Source organism: Schistocerca cancellata, chromosome 12, assembly GCF_023864275.1.
Source record: "Schistocerca cancellata isolate TAMUIC-IGC-003103 chromosome 12, iqSchCanc2.1, whole genome shotgun sequence".
Taxonomy (NCBI): domain Eukaryota; kingdom Metazoa; phylum Arthropoda; class Insecta; order Orthoptera; family Acrididae; genus Schistocerca; species Schistocerca cancellata.
The window spans coordinates 47,832,986-47,855,716 of NC_064637.1; the positions used below are offsets into that span (position 1 = coordinate 47,832,986).

Below are 22,731 nucleotides of genomic sequence, written 5' to 3' on the forward strand. Positions count from 1 at the left end.
ACTGAGGAGAGGTATCGATGTCGGTCAGTGAGGCCTGGCAACAAGTCGGCATTCGGAAACATCCCAAAGGTGTTCTGTAGGATTCAGGTCAGGACTCTCTGCAGGCCAGTCCGTTACAGGCACGATACTGTCGTCTAACCGCTACGCCACAGGCCGTGCATAATGACCAGGTGCTCGATCGTGTTGAGAGATGCAATCGCCATCCCCGCATTGCTCTTCAACAGTGAGAAGCAAGAAGATGCTTAAAACATCAATGTAGTCCTGTGCTGTGATAGTGTCACGCAAAACAACATTGGTATTTAACTTCTCAGTTCCAAATTTACGTGTGTAAGTGGTTGAAAGATTTTTGAAAATAAATAAATAATAAAGAACTGCTAAAGATTTTTTTAGGCTACATCTACGACAATTATCATTTGGCTTGCGGGTTACAAATAAAAGAACGTGTGTTTCGGTGTTTCTGGAAATTCAACACCCCTTAGATGATGAAAATTTTTCAGAAAATATTGCGTTACGTTAAAAAAACTGTAAGGCTAAATATATGAATACTGGTATTTCACTTCTCGGTTAGATACAAAGAAATGTTTGTTATGGCATGAAAGTTGCTATGTAAATACCTCCACAAGAACGCAAAAGAACTTCGGACTCCAGCTACGAGAATCGCTTTTTGATCAGAAGTACATTCGGAAAACACAATGTTTGTAAGGCCTTAAATGGTGTGAAAAGGATAGATGGTGTTGCAAGTTGTAAACAACATAAAAATTGGATTGAATAAAAACAAAAACTATCTCTACAGGCCATACGGCGTATGCGATCGGAGCAGCGAGCACTGAGCTACACTACTGGCCATTAACATTGCTACACCACGAAGATGACGTGCTACAGACGCGAAATTTAACCGACAGGATGAAGATGCTGTGATATGCAAATGGTTAGCTTTTCAGAGCATTCACACAAGGTTGGCGCCGGTGGCGGCACCTACAACGTGCTGACATGAGGAAAGTTTCCAACCGAACAGCAGTTGACCGGCGTTGCGTGGTGAAACGTTGTTGTGATGCCTCGTGTAAGAAGGAGAAATGCGTAGCATCACGTTTCAGACTTTGATAAAAGTCGGATCGTAGCATATCGCAATTGCGGTTTATCGTATCGCGACATTGCTGCTCGTGTTGGTCGAGATCCAATGACTGTTAGCAGGGTTCAGGAGGGTAATACGGAACGCCGTGCTGGATTCCAACGGCCTCGTATCAATAGCAGTCGAGATGACAGGCATCTTATCCGAACGGATGTAACGGATCGTGCAGCCACGCATCGATCCCTGAGTCAACAGATGGGGACGTTTACAAGACAACAACCATCTGCACGAACAGTTTGACAACATTTGCAGCAGCACGGACTATCAGCTCGGAGAGCGCGGCTGCGGTTACCCTTGACGCTGCATCACAGACAGGAGCGCCTGCGACGAACCTGGGTGCACGAATGGCAAAACGTCATTTTTTCGGATGAATCCAGCTTCTGTTTACAGCATCGTGATGGTCGCATCCGTGTTTGGCGACATCGCGGTGAACGCACATTGAAAGCGTGTATTCGTCTTCGCCATACTGGCGTATCACCTGGGGTGATGGTATGGGGTGCCATTGGTTACACGTCTCGGTCACCTCTTGTTCGCATTGACGGCACTTTGAACAGTGGACGTTATATTTCAGATCTGTTAAGACGCGTGGCTCTACCCTTCATTCGATCCCTGCGAAACCCTACATTTCAGCAGGATAATGCACGACCGCATGTTGCAGGTCGTGTACGGGCGTTTCATGATACAGAAAATGTTCGACTGCTGCCCTGGCTAGAACATTCTCCACATCTCTCACCAACTGAAAACGTCTGGTCGATGGTGGCCGAGCAACTGGCTCGTCACAATACGCTAGTCACTACTCTTGATGAACTGTGGTATCGTGTTGAAGCTGCATGGGCAGCTGTACCTGTACACGCCATCCAAGCTCTGTTTGACTCAATGCCCAGGCGTATCAAGGCCGTTATTACGGCCAGAGGTGGTTGTTCTGGATACTGATTTCTCAGGATCTATGCACCCAAATTGCGCGAAAATGTAATCACATGTCCGTTCTAGAATAATGTATTTGTCCAATGAATACCCGTTTATCATCTGCATTTCTTCTTGGTGTAGCAGTTTTAATGGCCAGCAGTGTAGTTTACAATCGACACACAAACACGCCATTCCCCTATTGCAGTTTTCTTGAAATCCCAACCGCTCTCCGCATTCAGACAGGCAGAGCATAGTGGCGCTTCGATGTTCAAACCCCCAGACATTGCCTCCGCCGTTGCAACTCCCACTGCACTCTAGCATCCGCAGGGAAGCGCAGAGTGCCGTTAGGCGGGTCTGGAGAGAGAGCTGGATGCGGCGGCCTTGTAGGCCACGAGCGCCGGAGATGCGGGGCGGCTGGTGATTCAGCCCGCTCTCTCTCCCTCTCCCTCTCTCTGTCTCTCTCCCTCCCCCTTCCTTTCCTAAACAGCATCTCCCGGGCCCTGACCCGCATAGCGCGCGCTCCGCTCCAGCCGTGTCCGCGGGAACCGGTCCGCAGGCGCCACCGTGCCGTACCAGAACGGGGGCGACTCTCAAGGCCGCTCTGCTTTAAAACCAGAGGCTTTCTGGCCGAAACCGATTACCGGACTCGCCGCGGCAGCGCCTGTAATCAGCCGCCACCCACGTCGCGAGGGCATCGGCTGCATCAGGGACCGACTGAGCGTACCCCGTCCGCAGTTCTAAACTCTCGAGTATGCTGCACACTGTACGTCAAACAGGGCACTGGCTTCGTCTCCTAATGTTCGACGTTAACCTAATCTCCTGTCACAGCAATAAATTTTTTGCCTGATTAATGTTTATCAGTATACAGGGTGTTTCACAATTCATGTTACTAATGGTTCAAATGCGTAGCTGTACGAGGTGCATTCAAGTTCTAAGGCCTCCGATTTTTTTTTCTCCGGACTGGAAAGAGATAGAAACATGCGCATTGTTTTAAAATGAGGCCGCGTTCATTGTCAATATGTCCCAGAGATGGCAGCACCGTACGGCAGATGGAATTTTACCGCCAGCGGCGAGAATGAGAACTGTTTTAAATAGTTAAAATGGCGACGTTTTCCTTACATGAACAGCGTGCAATCATTCGTTTTCTGAATTTGCTTGGTGTGAAGCCAACTGAAATTTATCGACAGTTGAAGGAGACATGTGGTGACGGAGTTACGGACGTGTCGAAAGTGCGTTCGTGGGTGCGACAGTTTAATGACGGCAGAACATCGTATCACAACAAATTGAAACAGCCTCGGGCTTGCACAAGCCAGTCTGACCACATGATCGAGAAAGTGGACAGAATTGTTTGGGGGGTTCGCCGAATAACTGTTGAACAGATCGCCTCCAGAGTTGGCATTTCTGTGGGTCCTGTGCACACAATCCTGCACGACGACCTGAAAATGCGAAAAGTGTCATCCAGGTGGGTGCCACGAATGCTGACGGACGACCACACGGCTGCCCGTGTGGCATGTTGCCGAGCAATGTTCACACGTAACGACAGTACGAATGGGACTTTCTTTTTGTCAGTTGTGACAATGGATGAGACGTGGATGCCATTTTTCAATCCAGGAACAAAGCGCCAGTCAGCTCAATGGAAGCACACAGATTCACCGCCACCAAAAAAATTCCGGTAACCGCCAGTGCTGAAAAAATGATGGTGTCCATGTTCTGGGACAGCGAGGGCGTTCCAAAGGGCACTACGGTAACAGGTGCATCCTACGAAAATGTTTTGAAGAACAAATTCCTTCCTGCACTGCAACAGAAACGTCCGGGAAGGGCTGCGCGTGTGCTGTTTCACCAAGACAACGCACCCGCACATCGAGCTAACGTTACGCAACAGTTTCTTCGTGATAACAACTTTGAAGTGATTCCTCATGCTCCCTACTCACCTGACCTGCTCCTAGTGACTTTTGGCTTTTTCCAACAATGAAAGACACTCTCCGTGGCCGCACATTCACCAGCCGTACTGCTATTGCCTTAGCGATTTTCCAGTGGTCAAAACAGACTCCTAAAGAAGCCTTCGCCGCTGCCATGGAATCATGGCGTCAGCGTTGTGAAAAATGTGTACGTCTGCAGGGCGATTACGTCGAGAAGTACCGCCAGTTTCATCGATTTCGGGTGAGTAGTTAATTAGAAAAAAAAATCGGAGGCCTTAGAACTTGAATGCACCTCGTACAGTAGTGGATTTCTCTTCCTATGTATGCGCAGTATGTTACATTTATTTACGTTCAGGGGCAACTGCCAGAGCCTTCACCATTCATCTCTGCAGGTGGTTCTGCAAATTCTTACTATCTTCTGGCGTTGTTACTTTGGTATAAACAACTGCATCATCTGCGAACAGCCTTAAAGAGCATCCAACGCTTTCTACTATATCGTTTAGATGTACTGTAAATATAAAGTAGTTCAAATGGCTCTGAGCAATATGGGACTTAAAATCTGAGGTCATCAGTCCCCTAGAACTTAGAACTACTTAAACCTAACTAACCTAAGGACATCACTCACATCCATGCCCGAGGGCAGGATTCGAACCTGCGAGCGTAGCAGTCGCGCGGTTCCGGACTGAAGCGCATAGAACCGCTCGGCTACCGCGGAAAGTTTCAAAGGTACTGCAGTTTGTGAATAACGCAAAAATTCGATCGAAAGAAACTGTGCAGACCATACAGTCTACGCTAGCAAAGAAGCGGGCGCTAAGCTAGTTATATTCATTTTTATTTATTTTTTTATTCATTTTTATTCATATTCGTTCATATTTGGCTCTATCACTTTCTTGTGGGAGAATCATATCTTGTTTCGGCCCACACTGACCGTCATCAGATGCTACATCAGAAAAAATAAAAAGCTAATATACAGACCTTAAATCAGGAAACTGAAGATGGCCATTGTCGAACGAACCCGGTATTGATTGACTTATTAAAAGCCATTGTAGTAAAAATAAACAAAAACTTTATTGTAAGTCAGTCATCGTTCTCCTTAACTGGAGGTAGTTTACTTTCCTCTTTGCTTTGTTTTCGTCATATGCTCTGCAGGTTGGTCGATGATCTGGTATTAAGTATACTAGCGTTCTCTCGAAGTAGAGACGAAATGTATGACAGTAGCAACGTATTTACGTTTTACAATACCTGAACATAGAAAAAGACTACACTATGGATAAATAAGAAAGTAAATCGAATAAATATATTTAACGAAAATTCTTTCAAGAGTGAAGAAGTCAGATCTATTCCACGAGGAAAATAAATTTCACTGTTATTTAACACTTAAAAGGAAAAAAAAGAGAATAAAATAAAGAAGCGTTTTTATGCCTCCCAAATAGCGTTCGAAATTATTTATTTTCCCCAGCAAATAAATGAATGCCTTTTAAAACGTTTGGACGGCAGTCCTAATTTTTCTTGTCCTTGAAGATGGTTCAAAGGGCTCTGAGCACTATGGGACTCAACATCTTAGGTCATAAGTCCCCTAGAACTTAGAACTACTTAAACCTAACTAACCTAAGGACATCACACACACCCACGCCCGAGGCAGGATTCGAACCTGCGACCGTAGCAGACCCGCGGTTCCGGACTGCAGCGCCAGAACCGCTACACCACCGCGGCCGGCTGTCCTTGAAGAGCTGAGAATTTACCATACGACTTTTGTCAAGAATATGCACTATGAATGTGGTGTCACCACACTTGCTAGGTGGTAGCCTTTAAATCGGCCGCGGTCCGTTAGTATACGTCGGACCCGCGTGTCGCCACTATCAGTGATTGCAGACCGAGCGCCGCCACACGGCAGGTCTAGAGAGACTTCCTAGCACTCGCCCCAGTTGTACAACCGACTTTGCTAGCGATGGTTCACTGACAAAATACGCTCTCATTTGCCGAGACGATAGTTTAGCATAGCCTTCAGCTACGTCATTTGCTACGACCTAGCAAGGCGCCATTACCAGTTACTATTGATGCTGTAAAACATGTACCGTCAAGAGCGATGTTCACCATTTATGGATTAAAGTTAAGTATTCCAGCAGCTACGTACGTTTTTTGCTAGTCTCATTTCCTTGACCTGGTCCAGACCTCACGCCAGCCTGCGTGAGCTAAAACGCGTGCCTTTCGGCTTCCTCTCATACCGGTGTTGGCTCTCCCGCCAACCCACAACAATGAATTTTGCTTTTATCATTAGTAAACTCTATTATCGTTTTTTTCTTACATTCCAATACTATACTGTATTCCGATTTTTTCGTGAAAAGGATGGTCCCCTCATTACTCAATTTCACCTTTCAGGTGCCAAAATGCACAGCAGACAGCTCTGACAAGTCACACCGTTTTGGCATTGCCGCTTAAAGGAAAATGACCACTTGAGATGGTTCAAATGGTTCAAATGGCTCTGAGCACTATGGGACTCAACATCTTAGGTCATAAGTCCCCTAGAACTTAGAACTACTTAAACCTAACTAACCTAAGGACATCACACACCCATGCCCGAGGCAGGATTCGAAACTGCGACCGTAGTAGTCCCGCGGTTCCGGACTGCAGCGCCAGAACCGCTAGACCACCACGGCCGGCTGACCTCTTGAGAGGGGTGAGACTCAATACTGCAATTTGCCTACACGCCATCACTCATTTAATCCGCATTTATGACCAAAAAATGAAAGTGTCGGAAGCGGTACATCCCGACAGACAAACGTAAAATAATAGCGATAGCAATAATAATAATAGTAATAATAATAATAATAATAATAATTGAAAAATACACATCCAACTGGCTGAGGAAGTCAAGGACATGTGGCATCAGGATAAAGTTGACATTACACCAATTATACTATCAACTACAGGAGTAATACCACACAATATCCACCAGTACATCAACGCAATACAGCTACATCCAAACATATATATACAACTACAAAAATCTGTAGTTATTGAAACATGTTCAATGACCCGAAAGTTCCTAAATGCAATGTAACATATACCGTACAGTTAAAAGGAAGTCACACTTGATGAAGGTCCGCGTCACTTTCCATTTTTAACCAGACCTAAGGTCTGAGAAAGGAAAGAAGATGATGATAAATAATAATAACAGCTTTTTTGGCGCAGATTGTGCGAGGCGTGAGAAATTTATGTTAGCATAACACCGAGGCAGCGGCTGGCGCATCGGAACTACCGTGAAGAGCCAAAGAAACTGGTACAACCGCCTAACATCGTGTAGGGCCCCAGCGAGCACGCATACGTGCTGCAGCATGATATGGCATGGACTTGACTGATGTCTGAAGTAGTGACACCATAACAAAAAAAAAAACCTTGCCTTGTTATTAGTGTGTCTTCTGCTGTTCATCGATATAATGAAGTGAGCTGATATGCCCTTTTGTTTGCTGATAAGACGTACTTATTACATACACCGTAATTTTTATGTAATTTACGTAATTATATAATACTTTTCGATTACCGGTCGTGGACGCTGAATAGCCAGAACCAAGTGCAAGAACAATTTGGAACACATGTAAAATAGGCGAGCGCAGTGAACGAAACGAACAACTGGATACTGAACTAACTAGGAGCAGTCGGCAGTGGAACTGAGACAGGTGGTCATGCCTAGAACGAGTGCGGCCGAGGGAGGCCGAGACTGAGACGAGCACGCTACCGAGGCTGGAACGAGAACTGCCCAAGTGACCGCCGCGACAGAAGTGAACTAGAGAACTGATCGTTCCTCGTTCCCGGGAACTGTAAGTAGCCCGCCGCGACCGAAGTGAACTATGAACCGGTCGTTCCTTGGAATTCGTTCCTCGGTCCTTTCGTTCATCTCGGTGAACCGTTCCTTTGCACCCGTTTATTCGCGAACTACCCACCTCTAGTTGGGACGCCTCAGATTCCGCTCTCGCTGACCACATTATACAGTGTCTGCCAGTGCGACGGGTCGCGCGCAGACGCAGCCTTTCCCACCCAGCAGCGAAAGTGCTCCGAGCGAGTGCGCCAAGGACGTTGGCCCGCTGTGACTCACTCCGCGAGGCAGTTTGCGCAAAGCACTCTCCTCCCCACTCCACTCCTAGGGTCAAACTCCGCCGCCAGTTGTGTCTCCTTCCAGCAGCGCTCACGCAAGCGCCCTCACTCCATTTTACCGCGGCCACATCCTAAGTGTTCAAATGGTTCAAATGGCTCTGAGCACTATGGGACTTAACTTCTGAGGTCATCAGTCCCCTAGAACTCAGAACTACTTAAACCTAACTAACCTAAGGACCATTACACACATCCATGCCCGAGGCAGGATTCGAACCTGCGATTGTAACAGTCGCCTGGTTCCAGACTGTAGCGCCTAGAACCGCTCGGCCACTCCGGGTGGCCTAAGTGTTCACAAACGTTCTCGATGGATAGAAGTCTTCCGAAGTAAGAGTGATTTCAGGTCTGCCGCAGGGGAGTGTCGTAGGACCGTTGCTATCCACAATGTACAAAATGACCTTGTGGATGACATCGGAAGTTCACTGAGGCTTTTTGCGCATGATGCTGTGGTGTATCGAGAGATTGCAACAATGGAAAATTGTACTGAAATGCAGGAGGATCTGCTGCGAATTGACGCATGGTGCAGGGAATGGCAATTCAATCTCAATGTAGACAAGTGCAATGTGCTGTAAATACATAGAAAGAAAGATCCTTTCTCATTTAGCTATGATATACCAGGTCAGCAACTGGAAGCGGTTAATTCCATAAATTATCTGGGATTAGGCAATAGGAGTAATACAAAATGGAATGATCATATAAGGTTGATCGTCGGTAAAGCAGATGCCAGACTGAGATTCATTAGAAGAATCCTAAGGAAATGCAGTCCGAAAACAAAGGAAGTAGGTTACAGTACGCTTGTTTGCCCACTGCTTGAATACTGCTCAGCAGTGTGGGATCCGTACCAGATAGGGTTGATAGAAGAGATAGAGAAGATCCAACGGAGAGCAGCGCGCTTCGTTACAGGATCATTTAGTAATCGCGAAAGCGTTACGGAGATGATAGATAAACTCCAGTGGAAGACTCTGCAGGAGAGACGCTTTTGTTGAAGTTTCGAGGACCTCGGTGAAAGTATGTCCTCGGTGAGTCAAGCAGTCTATAGCTCCCTCCTACGTATATCTCCGCGAAGAGACCATGAGGACAAACTCAGAGAGATTGGAGCCCACACAGAGGCATACCGACAATCTTTCCTGCCACGAGGAATAGGAGTCTGGAATAGAAGGGAGAACCGATAGAGGTACTCAAGGTACCCTCCGCCACACACCGTCAGTTGGCTTGCCGACTATGGATGTAGATGCAGATGTAGAACATCCTCTTAAGTGGCCCTATTCAGTTGTGCCTTTACGATTATACAGGACGATTCAAAACTGTGTTACCAGTTAGATATGGCCCGCATCTCGTGGTCGTGCGGTAGCGTTCTCGCTTCCCACGCCCGGGTTCGATTCCCGGCGGGGTCAGGGATTCTCTCTGCCTCGTGATGACTGGGTGTTGTGTGATGTCCTTAGGTTAGTTAGGTTTAAGTAGTTCTAAGTTCTAGGGGACTGATGACCATAGACGTTAAGTCCCATAGTGCTCAGAGCCATTGGAACCATTTTTGAGTTAGATATGTTGCTGGTCATAAACAGTCACACATTTCCTGATCCTCTGCCCCTATTTTAGCCACTTACGTCTCAGGGTCGGGCTGCCGCCCGCTTTGCCGGACATTTTAGCAAATGTGCGAGCTGTGGCTCGCGTTTTAAGTTTTTTTTAAAAAGCCAGTAATATGGCAAAAGAGATTTGATTTCTACCTGGCGACTCTGGTTTCTTGTCGACGTCTTTTAGTTACTCTACCGTAACGTCTTGATGTTTTAATTTGTTTTTTTTCTTCTCTTTTGTATTCGACCTCGTAACGGCGTAGCCCGTTGGATGTCCGCGATATCGAAAAGAAGCTTTCCTTTCAGTCGCCTTTCCACTCGAGGAAACAAGAAAAAATCTAAAGGCGAGAGGTCGTCCGGATATGACGGATATGGGACAGCAAAATGTCTGGCCAGATACTCGGTAACCGATAAAGCAGCATGGCGTCTTGTATTGTGACGCAGTAAGAACCAGTCCTGACAATGTCACAAATCAGGGTGCCAACGTCGAACTGCTTGTCGCAAAAAATTTCAACAATTCTCTGTAAAGAGTGTGTGTCACTGCTTGACCTGGAGGTGAACTAATCCTTTACTACCAAAGAATGCGACCAACACTGTCTTTATTCTCGAAAGTTGTCGTTTGACTTTTTTCGGGGCTGGTGATCCAGGTCTCCACCATTTAGCACTTTGACGCTTTGTGTGAGGGTCATACTGGTAGAACCACCTTTCATGGTTCAAATGGCTCTGCGCACTATGGCACTCAACATCGGAGGTCATCAGTCGCCTAGAACGTAGAACTACTTAAACCTAACTAACCTAAGGACATCACACACTTCCATGCCCGAGGCAGGATTCGAACCTGGCACCCTAGCGGTCGCGTGGTTCCAGACTGTAGCGCCTACAACCGCTCGGCCACAACGGCCGGCACAGAAATATGCCCAAGGTCATTTCAAGGAGGCACACATACCAAGTAACATAAAAAATTTGCACTTTTTTAGTATTTCAAGATCACAAATAAAAATAGCCTGTCCTGGAACTATTCTGACAAAGGGAGTAGAACCGCATATCGTTCAGTCATAGTCTACTGTGTACTATAAATATAAATTGCATTTTAAATGTGATAAAAATTAGAGTCAAATGGCTCTGAGCACTATGGGACTCAACTTCTGAGGTGTCCGCCGCTCGTGGTCTCGCGGTAGCGTTCTCGCTTCCCGAGCACGGGGTCCCGGGTCGATTCCCGGCGGGGTCAGGGATTTTCACCTGCCTCGAGATGACTGGGTGTTTGTGTTGTCCTCATCATTTCATCATCATCCAGGAAAGTGGCGAAATTGGACTGAGCAAAGATTGGGTAATTGTACGGGCGCTGATAACCACGCAGTTGAGCGCCCCACAAACCAAACATCATCATCATCTCAACTTCTGAGGTCATTAGTCCCCTAGAACTTGGAACTAGTTAAACCTAACTAACCTAAGGACATCACAAACATCCGTGCCCGAGGCAGGATTCGAACCTGCGACCGTAGCGGTCTTGCAGTTCCAGACTGCAGCGTCTTTAACCGCACGGCCACTTCGGCCGGCCGATAAAAATTAGTTCACTGTTTAACTTCTGCTCTTTTAAATAGCCAAAGCAATTAATTTTGATGCAGGAACAGTTCACATCCACAAAGTTAAAAAAAATTATATAATTATTGTTGACAGTTACTGCTCAATAGCAAGTGCGAAAGTTGAGGAACATGTTTTACATAAGCTATACTGAGTACTGAAGCAATGTCCGATATGCTTTTATTTCGCTGATTTTTAAATTCTATGGTTTTTTTATGATACTGCGTTTTGTACCGCTACATGAAAAATCTGTATGGTTTTCATTATTTTTACAACAATATCCCTGTGTTTCACGTTACAATTCAACAATTACCCAATAAAAACCTGAATTAACCAATGATAATTTCAGTTTTCCTGTAAGTACTTTTTATTTCTAAGTTGACTGGGGGATAACTCTGTAAAATGAAAATGTTTCGTACGTTACGCGGCCCTTTACATAGCCCCACTGAGGTTCTAGACAGTTCACCGCTTCCTGTTTCTACAGGAAGGTACTAACACACTGATGGGTTACGCAAACAAAGACATGGAAATCACGAAACGCCCGGTACATATTCAGCTCACCCAACGTACAGGTAAGACAGTTTTTTCGTACGGTAGTTTTCCTAGTATAGTCGCCTCTGAGCCTCTACCACGTCCAGCTGCTGTATGACGCCACTGCTCGCAGTTCCTGCCTGGGCAGGCTGGCCAGGGCACGCCCTCTCGCTTTGTCTCGCTACACTGTGGCGTGTGCTTGCTGGCAAGCTGCCCGCACTTACGTCACGGCGGCCCGGCTGTACACAGCTAACCACCTCTGCCGTAGATACACCTGTACGAATAGCACCAATATCACCGATCCAAAGCTTTTAAGAAAACACCGCATTTAAATACTGGTGCTGTATAACCACGGCGTCGGCTTCGGAAAGACTGTTGTCGAACGTAGGATATGCTATCAAAAATGCAAATGAGCGAAGACGAAACTTCTCTTACACTACTGGCCACTAAAATCGCTACACCACGAACATGACGTGCTACAGACGCGAAATTTAACCGACAGGAAGAAGATGCTGTGATATGCAAATGATTAGCTTTTCAGAGCATTCACACAAGGTTGGCGCCGGTGGCGACACCTACAACGTGCTGACATGAGGACAGTTCCCGATTTCTCATACACAAACAGCAGTTGACCGGCGTTCCATTGTGAAAAGTTGCTGTGATGCCTCGTGTAAGGAGGAGAAATACGTACCATCACGTTTCCGACTTTGATAAATGTCGGATTGTAGCCTATCGCGATTGCGGTTTATCGTATCGCGACATTGCTGCTCGCGTTGGTCGAGATCCAATGACTGTTAGCAGAATACGGAATCGGTGGGTTCAGGAGGGTAATACTGAACGCCGTGCTGGATCCCAACGGCCTCGTATCACTAGCAGTCGAGATGAGAGGCATCTTATGCGCACGGCTGTAACGGATCGTGCAGCCACGTCTCGATCCCTGAGTCAACAGATGGGGACGTTTGCAAGACAACAGCCATCTGCACGAACAGTTCGACGACGTTTGCAGCAGCAGGGACTATCAGCTCCGAGACCGTGGCTGCGGTTAGCCATGACGCTGCATCACAGACAGGAGAGCCTGCGATGGTGTACTCGACGACGATCCTGGGAGCACGAATGGCAAAATGTTATTTTTTTCGGATGAATCCAGGTTCTGTTTACAGCATCATGATGGTCGCATCCGTGTTTGGCGACATCGCGGTGAACGCACACTGGAAGCGTGTATTCGTCTTCGCCATACTGGCGTATCTCCTGGGGTGATGGTTATGGGGTGCCATTGGTTACACGTCTCGGTCACCTCTTGTTCGCATTGACGGCACTCTGAACAGTGGTCGTTACATTTCAGAAGTGTTACGTCCCGTGGCTCTGCCTTTCATTCGGTCCCTGCGAAACCCTACATTTCAGCAGGATAATGCACGACCGCATGTTGCAGGTCCTGTACGGGCCTTTCTGCATACAGAAAAGTTCGACTGCTGCCCTGGCCAGCACATTCTCCACATCTCTCACCAATTGAAAATGTCTAGTTAATGGTGGCCGAGCAACTGGCTCGTCACAATACGCCAGTCACTACTCTTGATGAACTGTGGTATCGTGTTGAAGCTGCATGGGTAGCTATACCTGTACACACCATCCAAGGTCTGTTTCACTCAATGCCCAGGCGTATCAAGGCCGTTATTACGGCCAGAGGTGGTAGTTCTGGGTACTGATTTCTCAGGATCTATGCACCCAAATTGCGTGAAAATGTAATCACATGTCAGTTCTAGTATAATATATTTGTCCAATGAATTCCCGTTTATCATCTGCATTTCTTCTTGGTGTAGCAATTTTAATGGCCAGTAGTGTAAAAAATTTTTACACCCTATATACAAGAATTTGTGGGTATTTAATGTTGACTATTGCTGTATTTATTGATAAGTGTGATGTTAGATAAGCCAACGGCCTTACCGCAGTGGTAGCACCGGTTCCAGTCAGGTTACGGAAGTTAAGCGCTGTCGGGTTTGGGTAGCACTTGGATGGGTCACCGTCTGGGTGTTCCGAGCGCTGTTGGCGAGCGGGGTGCACTCGAGTGGCCAATTGTGGAGCTACTTCACTTAGAAGTAGCGGCTCCGGTCTCGGAAACTGGCATACGGCCGGGAGACCGGCGTGCTGACCACATGCCTCTCCGTATCCGCATCCAGTAACGCCTACGGGCGAAGGATGACACGGCGGCCGGTCGGTATAATGCGACTATGCCGATGGATGAGAAACAGCGCGCTGTAATCGAGTTTCGAATTGGAAGAGTTCGTCCATACGACACCGTGGATTCACTGTCATCGACTATCCTCCATAAAATCTCCACTGGGCCCCATACAATTTTCATCTCTTTCCAAAACTTAACGAACATCTTCCAGGACTTCACTTTGATAGTGACGAAGAGGTGCAAGCAGAGGCACGGTTGTGACTACACCAACAAAGTCATACAGTTGCGACAACTGTGTTGTCAGCGTTTCTATGTTCAGAAATAAATATGTAGACAGAAAGAATAAAGATGTACAGTGTTAATGACAGTCAGTTTATTTCAGAAGCTTAAAGAATTTTCACATGAAAAATTCGGAGTTACCCCTTGTCAGCACAGTCTCGTGTGTTGCTTTTTAGGCCATTCTATAATTTCATCAAACAATGAAGAACCAAAGAAACTGGTAAAATTGCCTAATATCGTGTAGGGCACCCGTGGTCACGCATAACTGCCGCAACACTACGTGGCATGGACTCGGCTAATGTCTGAAGTAGTTCTGGAGAGAACTGACACCACGAATCCTGCAGGGCTGTCCATAAATCCGTAAGCGTACGAGGGGGTGGAGGTCTCCTCTGAACAGCACGTTGTCTTGGAGCCACTCTGTCGCTATTCTGGCTATATCGCGTGTCGCATTGTCCTCCTGGAATTGCGTATGTCCGACGGAATGTACAATGAAGATGAATGGATGCAGGTGATCACACAGGATGCTTACGTACGTGTCAGCTGTCAGAGTCGTATCTAGACATATCAGGGGTCCATATCACTCCAGCTGCTAACTATTACAGAGCCTCCATCAGCTCGAACAGTTGCCTGCTGACATGCAGGGTCCACGGATTCATGAGGTTGTCTCCATACCTGTACACTTCCATCCGCTCGATACAATTTGAAACGAGACTCGTCCGACCAGGCAACATGTTTCCAGTCACCAAAAGTCCAATGTCCGTGTTGTCGGGTCCAGGCGAGAGGTAAAGCTTTGTGTCTCGGAGTCATCGAGGGTACAGGAGTAGACCTTCGGCTCCGAAAGCGCATATCGACGGTGTTCCGCTGAACGGTTCGGATGCTGACGCTTGATGGCTCTTTTGTATCTCGCCTGGATATTCGGGTCGTGGGTCTGCCCCTGTGAAGTGCTTCTGTAATATAGGCCGACAGCGAAGGAAGCGGGTAGGAGCAGCGGAGGTGAAGCCCTTCGGTACTGCATGTAACTCTAACAGAGTCAAAAACACAAGTAAATATCAAATGCATATATAGCTTTGACTAGGATGAGCACGTAGGCGTGAAGCCGTAGTCCATGTCTAATCCTGTGAAGTTAGGATGATTCTTCTGTATAATCTCAAGGTTAACTGTGGTGTCACAGCCAGACACCACACTTGCTAGGTGGTAGCCTTTAAATCGGCCGCGGTCCGTTAGTATACGTCGGACCCGTGTGTCGCCACTATCAGTGATTGCAGACCGAGCGCCGCCACACGGCAGGTCTAGAGACACTTCCTAGCACTCGACCCAGTTGTACAGCCGACTTTGCTAGCGATGGTTCACTGACAAATTACGCTCTCATTTGCCGAGACGATAGTTAGCATAGCCTTCAGCTACGTCATTTGCTACGACGTAGCAAGGCGCCATTACCAGTTGCTATTGATGCTGTAAAACATGTACCGTCAAGAGCGATGTTCACCATTTATGGATTAAAGTTAAGTATTCCAGCAGCTACGTACGTTTTTTGCTAAAGTCTAATTTCCTTGTCCTGTTGCAGACCTCACGCCAGCCTGCGTGAGCCAAAACGCGTGCCTTTCGGCTTCCTCTCGTACCGGTGTTGGCTCTCCTGCCAACCCACAACACTAACAAATACTCGTAGCTGTCCAAACTTTAACCGAACGTGACTAATACAAAGTCTCAATAGTAAGCTAGCCCACTGGGTAATAGAAGCGATATTTTCAGACCGTCTGCTCTTGATGACATGAGGAGAAATCAGAACAGCACTCCCTGAGCTCCACAGCGTCGGCCAGAGGGCGTAGTTAGTCTACGAGAGCGTACACCGACGTTGTAGCATCGTAACTACCGACGCCACAGACACAGCACTGAAACCTCCAGGAATCTGCAGAATGGTTGCACTTCTGTCACGCTGGACGATTCTCTTCAGGCGTCGTTGGTCCAATTCTTTCCGGCCGCAGCAGTGTCGGAGATGTGATGTTTTAAGAGACTCCTAATATTCACGGTACACTCGTGAAATGGTCGTGCGGGCAAATCCTCATTTCATCGCTACCTCGGACATGCTGTGACCCATCGCTCGTACGCCGACTATAACACCACGTTCAAACCAACTTAAATCTTGATAACAAGCCACTGAAACTTCCTGGCAGATTAAAACTGTGTGCCCGACTGAGACTCGAACTCGGGACCTTTGCCTTTCGCGGGCAAGTGCTCTACCATCTGAGCTACCGAAGCACGACTCACGCCCGGTCTCACAGCTTTACTTCTGCCAGTATCTCGTCTCCTACCTTCCAAACTTTACAGAAGCTCTCCTGCGAACCTTGCACAACTATCACTCCTGAAAGAAAGGCAGGAGAGCTTCTGTAAAGTTTGGAAGGTAGGAGACGAGATACTGGCAGAAGTAAAGCTGTGAGACCGGGCGTGAGTCGTGCTTCGGTAGCTCAGATGGTAGAGCACTTGCCCGCGAAAGGCAAAGGTCCCGAGTTCGACTCTCGGTCGGGCACACAGTTTTAATCTGCCAGGAAGTTTCATATCAGCGCACACTCCGCTGCGGAGTGAAAATCTCATTCTGGAAACAAGCTATTGTAACAGCAGTAACCAATCTGACAATTGCGTCAGACACTTGTTGCCGACCGCAGCGCCGCATTCTGACAGTGTACATATCTCTGTAATTGAATACGCACGTCTATACCAGTTTCTTTGGCGCTTCAGTGCATAAATCGATGTTAATAATGTTTTGGTGTCAATTATTAGCTATCATCGGTGTTATGTGCCAAAAATTAAATCGAAATCAGCATTGGCGATTTGCCAACACAGCACGTCCTCAGATGCTATCTCCCAAACAAGGTGTACTGCAAAGCACCAGAGTTCCGATTCCAAGCCGCAGCTGTCTGTGTTTTCAGAGTAGCACATTCCGCTGAGACACAATTTCTCATTCTGAGGCTGTAACGGAACGTGACAGCGTTCCAGTCACAGGCGGTTGCCAACACACCACAGCGGTGAGACGCATCGTTGCCGCGGCTGCAGAAAGATGGCCAAATTTGGCGAGGCCTCGGCAGAAATGAGTGGAGTGGCGTAAAGCCAACACAACAACACGGCAAAGGTCAGGGTACGGCCGAAGCTGCGGCGGGGACAGGTGGGTGTCTGCTGCTTGTGCAACGGCGGGCGACAGTGGGGGTTTTCTCACTGACATCACACTCACATCCGGCTCACTAAAGCCTACCCTTAATACTGTACCACGGGCATCCGGAAGGGGTGAGGGTCAAGAAGGTGTACTTGCACCCTGCTAGAATCTAGGGTGGACTGATCACTGAGTCCAGAATTGTCTCGTACTCTACATCTACATCTACATTTATACTCCGCAAGCCACCCAACGGTGTGTGACGGAGGGCACTTTACGTACTCTACATCTACATCTACATTTATACTCCGCAAGCCACCCAACGGTGTGTGACGGAGGGCACTTTACGTGCCACTTGTAACGCCGGAAATGCATAACCTCCTATTTCCATCTACTGCACTGCAAATTTTTTCCTTATTTTGTTACCTGAAGATATAACATTTCTGTGTCTTTGTATATTGTAATTGTTTTACTATTTGTATATATATGCATTTATGTCGATTTATAATTGGTTTGTTTTGTGAATATTATTTGTATTTATACGCTGGGTCTGGCCTGGGGAAAACTATGCTATCGAACGAATACATCGATAGGTCGTGTGGAGAAGCAAAGTGTTTAGGATCTTTGGTAGTGTTAACTCTGTCGCGTGGAGCGCGGGCTAAGCAGAGAGGGAGTCTGGCTGGAGTAGTGAGTGGAGCAGGTGTGTTGTGTGACGCTCCCGCGAGTTGCCGCGCTTTCGGGGTTTGGCAGAATGTGATTGCGCTCGAATTGCTGCGATAGTTTCTGACACGGTGTCGCGGACAGGAAGCATTAGGTGGCGCACATCAAGAGCCCGTTTCGTCTGGTGACCGTGTCGAGAAGAAGGCGCGCCAACATCCAGCTTCTGCAACAGGACAACATTCTGAGTTCTATTTTTAATAAGTCTTCGAGCGACTCACATATCTGTCAACTTATTGTAGATGCACGTACGTTCGTTAACAGCCTGCAATGGGGCAGCTTGTGGAATGCCCTCTGTGGATCTAGGATTATCAAATCTCCATGCTGCTATTCATCCATACTTCTGTGCGGACTACACAACACTTCCCGCCTGCTTTTGGATTGGCAGATCTGCTTCTCACGATATACGCTGTTGTGGTGATTTCCCCATCACGTACATGTACCCGGAGACTTCTGATCAGCCAGTGTATGTAGAAGTGAGCCGTGTGTTTGAAAAGGTGTTGTGTACATAGTTCCGCGTAGCCAGCGCGTACACAACTTTCCCACTAGAGCGCGCCCCGCTAAGCACAACAGCGCAGGCGCAGCGCTCGTCCGACTCCGCACTACGAGATGGCGCTGCCTTAGAGACGGACCAAATTATGCTTCCGCCGATCCCCGTATTAATATGTAACGCATCCAATGAGATTGCTGGCCCGCATCTCGTGGTCCTGCGGTAGCGTTCTCGCTTCCCACGCCCGGGTTCCCGGGTTCGATTCCCGGCGGGGTCAGGGATTTTCTCTGCCTCGTGATGGCTGGGTGTTGTGTGATGTCCTTAGGTTAGTTAGGTTTAAGTAGTTCTAAGTTCTAGGGGACTGATGACCATAGATGTTAAGTCCCATAGTGCTCAGAGCCATTTTTTTTGAGATTGCTGCTAACGCAGAACCTTTTCTCCTCGCGGATCAGACTCGCGCAGTGATATCTGAACGCGCGAGGTATTATAACAAGTGTACAGACCTCCGATTAGTCAGTCTGCATTTGTCTGCACCAGTCTGCATTAGTCTGTACCAGTCTATAGTCAAGATTCAGTCTGCGCCTAATAAGATTACCATATTCCTGTACATGGCCATGAAGATAAATGAATAGACACCTGTCAAGTATCAGAGATATGTGAGAATAAGATTAACGTACCAAGACCAAAGGAACTTCAGATTGTCAATAGTAAACAGCATGCAGAATCAAGTTACGTAATGACTATGCTTGTTATTATTTTAATAAATGTGTGTGGAAATTAATCAAGTTCTGTTTATAAAGTTGGCCACCGTCAATCCGCTACTCTAAGCGTGCAAGTGGCATTTCTATCGTCTGACCTAACGGCAGAAGATAAAGACACCACGAGACATACTGCAGACACTCGCCCACTTCGTTAGAGCGACAAGTCAAATAACCTGATGGTGTGTGTACCAAAGGTCTTACAGTACGCACACATCAAAAGGTCCGAAATGTTTCCGCGACTCGGCTGCGGGAAGTTGGGTTGCGAGAGTGTAAACAAACAGTAGTGGCCGGGAGGGACTGGCCGCTGTCCAGCCGGCCGGGCGCGTACAATGTTGGCAGCGCTGATTTACGCAGGCGGAGGACAATGAGTTTGGGGAAATGGGTCGGGCCCGACCAGCTAGTGCGTCCGTCCGCAATTAACTGCGCCGCGACTCACACACACACACACACACACACACACACAGAGAGAGAGAGAGAGAGAGAGAGAGAGAGAGAGCCTAAAGACCCGGCCCACTCTACTCCCGGCGCCTGCCGAGACGCCCGAAAGCAGGTGTTGACTCACTGCCGCCGTGGCGGGACCGATTTAGCCGGCGCACGGCGTCGCGTCGCGCCCCCAGGGCAGGCAGTGTGTGACTCGTCAACACGACGCTCCGGCAATTACACGGGAAAACAACGCTACCTGCGTGCGGTGCCTCTCACCACACAGGGGAACCCCCGACACAAGTTCGCTTTTTACGAGGGCTTTTCGGAAAGTAAGGTTGTAAGAGGTCCGTGACTAAAAAATTTATTGCTACCGCATTCGAGCAGATGTTATTTCGATGGATTGCTCACGCACTGCCTGCGACATGTAAGCTATATCCCTTAATCGTGCAGGTAGGTTAGAAAATTTAAAAAGGGAAATGGATAGGTTGAAGTTAGATATAGTAGGAATTAGTGAAGTTCGGTGGCAGGACGAACAAGACTTTTGGTCAGGTGAGTACAGGGTGTTAAATACAAAATCAAATAGGGGTAATGCAGGAGTAGGTATAATAATGGATAAAAAAAAACAGGAGTGCGGGTAAGCTACTACAAACAGCATAGTGAACACATTATTGTGGCCAAGACAGACACGAAGCCCACGCCTACCACACTAGTACAAGTTTACGAGGTGCATTCAAGTTCTAAGACCTCCGATTTTTTTTCTAATTAACTACTCACCCGAAATAGATGAAACTGGCGTTACTTCTCGACGTAATAGTCCTGCAAACGTAGACATATTTCACAACGCTGACGCCATGATTCCATGGCAGCGGCGAAGGCTTCTTTAGGAGTCTGTTTTGACCACTGGAAAATCGCTGACGCAATAGCAGCACGGCTGGTGAATGTTTGGCCACGGAGAGTGTCTTTCATTGTTGGAAAAAGCCAAAAGTCACTAGGAGCCAGGTCAGGTGAGTAGGGAGCATGAGGAATCACTTCAAAGTTGTTATCACGAAGAAACTGTTGCGTAACGTTAGCTCGATGTGCGGGTGCGTTGTCTTGGTGAAACAGCACACGCGCAGCCCTTCCCGGACGTTTCTGTTGCAGTGCAGGAAGGAATTTGTTCTTCAAAACATTTTCGTAGGATGCACCTGTTAGCGTAGTGCCCTTTCGAACGCCCTCGCTGTCCCAGAACATGGACACCATCATTTTTTCAGCGCTGGCGGTTACCCGAAATTATTTTGGTGGCGGTGAATCTGTGTGCTTCCATTGAGCTGACTGGCTCTTTGTTTCTGGATTGAAAAATGGCATCCACGTCTCATCCATTGTCACAACCGACGAAAAGGAAGTCCCATTCGTGCTGTCGTTGCGCGTCAACATTGCTCGGCAACATGTCACACGGGCAGCCCTGTGGTCGTCCGTCAGCATTCGTGGCACCCACCTGGATGACAGTTTTCGCATTTTCAGGTCGTCATGCAGGATTGTGTGCACAGAACCCACAGAAATGCCAACTCTGGAGGCGATCTGTTCAACAGTGATTCGGCGATCCCCCAAAACAATTCTGTCCACTTTCTCGATCGTGTCATCAGACCAGCTTGTGCGAACCCGAGGTTGTTTCGGTTTGTCATCACACGATGTTCTGCCTTCTTTAAACTGTCTCACCCATGAACGCACTTTCAACACATCTACAACTCCATGACCACATGTCTCCTTCAACTGCCGATGAATTTCAATTGGTTTCACACCACGCAAATTCAGAAAACGAATGATTGCACGCTGTTCAAGTAAGGAAAACGTCGCCATTTTAAGTATTTAAAAAAGTTCTCATTCTCGCCGCTGCGGTAAAATTCCATCTGCTGTACGGTGCTGCCATCTCTGGGACATATTGACAATGAACGCGGCCTCATATTTTAAAACAATGCCCATGTTTCTATCTCTTTCCAGTCCGGAGAAAAAAAAATCGGAGGTCTTAAAACTTGAATGCACCTCGTATATGCCAACTAACTCTGCAGATGACGAAGAAATTAAAGAAATGTATGATGAGATAGTCATGGGTGACTGGAATTCGGTAGTAGGAAAAGGGAGAGAAGGAAACGTGGTAGGTGAGTATGCATTGGGGCTAAGAAATGAAAGAGGAAGCCGCCTGATGGAATTTTGCACAGAGCACAACTTAATCATAGCTGACACTTGGTTCAAAAATCATAAAAGAAGGTTGTATACATGGAAGAAGCCTGGAGATACTGTCAGGTTTCAGACGGATTATATAATGGTAAGATTTAGGAACCAGGTTTTAATTGTAAGACATTTATAGGGGCAGATGTGTCTCTGACCACAATCTATTGGTTATGAACTGTAGATTAAAACTGAAGAAACTGCAAAAAGCTGGGAATTTAAGGAGATGGGACTTGGATAAACTAAACCAGAGGTTGTACAGAGTTTCAGGGAGTGCATAAGGGAACAACTGACAAGAATGGGGGAAAGAAATACAGTAGAAGAAGAATGGGAAGCTTTGAGGGATGAAGTAGTGAAGGCAGCAGAGGATCAAGTAGGTAAAAAGACGAGGGCTACTTGAAATCCTTGGGAGACAGAAGAAATATTGAATTTAATTCACGAAAGGAGAAAATATAAAAATGCAGTACATGAAGCTGGCAAAAAGGAATACAAACGTCTCAAAAATGACATCGACAGGAAGTGCAAAATGGCTAAGCAGGCATGGCTAGAGGACAAATGTAAAGATGTAGAGGCTTATCTCACTAGGAGTAAGATAGATACTGCCTACAGGAAAATTAAAGAGACCTTTGGAGATAAGAGAACCACTTGTATGAATATCAAGGGCTCAGATGGAAACCCAGTTCTAAGCAAAGAAGGGAAAGCAGAAAGGCGGAAGGAGTATATAGAGGGTCTATACAAGGGCGATGTACTTG

At 47.2% G+C, this 22,731-nt stretch overlaps 1 protein-coding gene and 1 pseudogene across 1 annotated transcript in view; one reads left to right on the top strand and one right to left on the bottom strand.

The window, feature by feature from the left end:
* Positions 1–22,731, bottom strand: part of LOC126109440 (uncharacterized) — an 841,290-nt gene that overhangs the window by 586,426 nt on the left and 232,133 nt on the right. The window lies entirely within an intron of this gene.
* On the top strand, positions 13,714–13,832 carry LOC126110060 (5S ribosomal RNA; annotated as a pseudogene).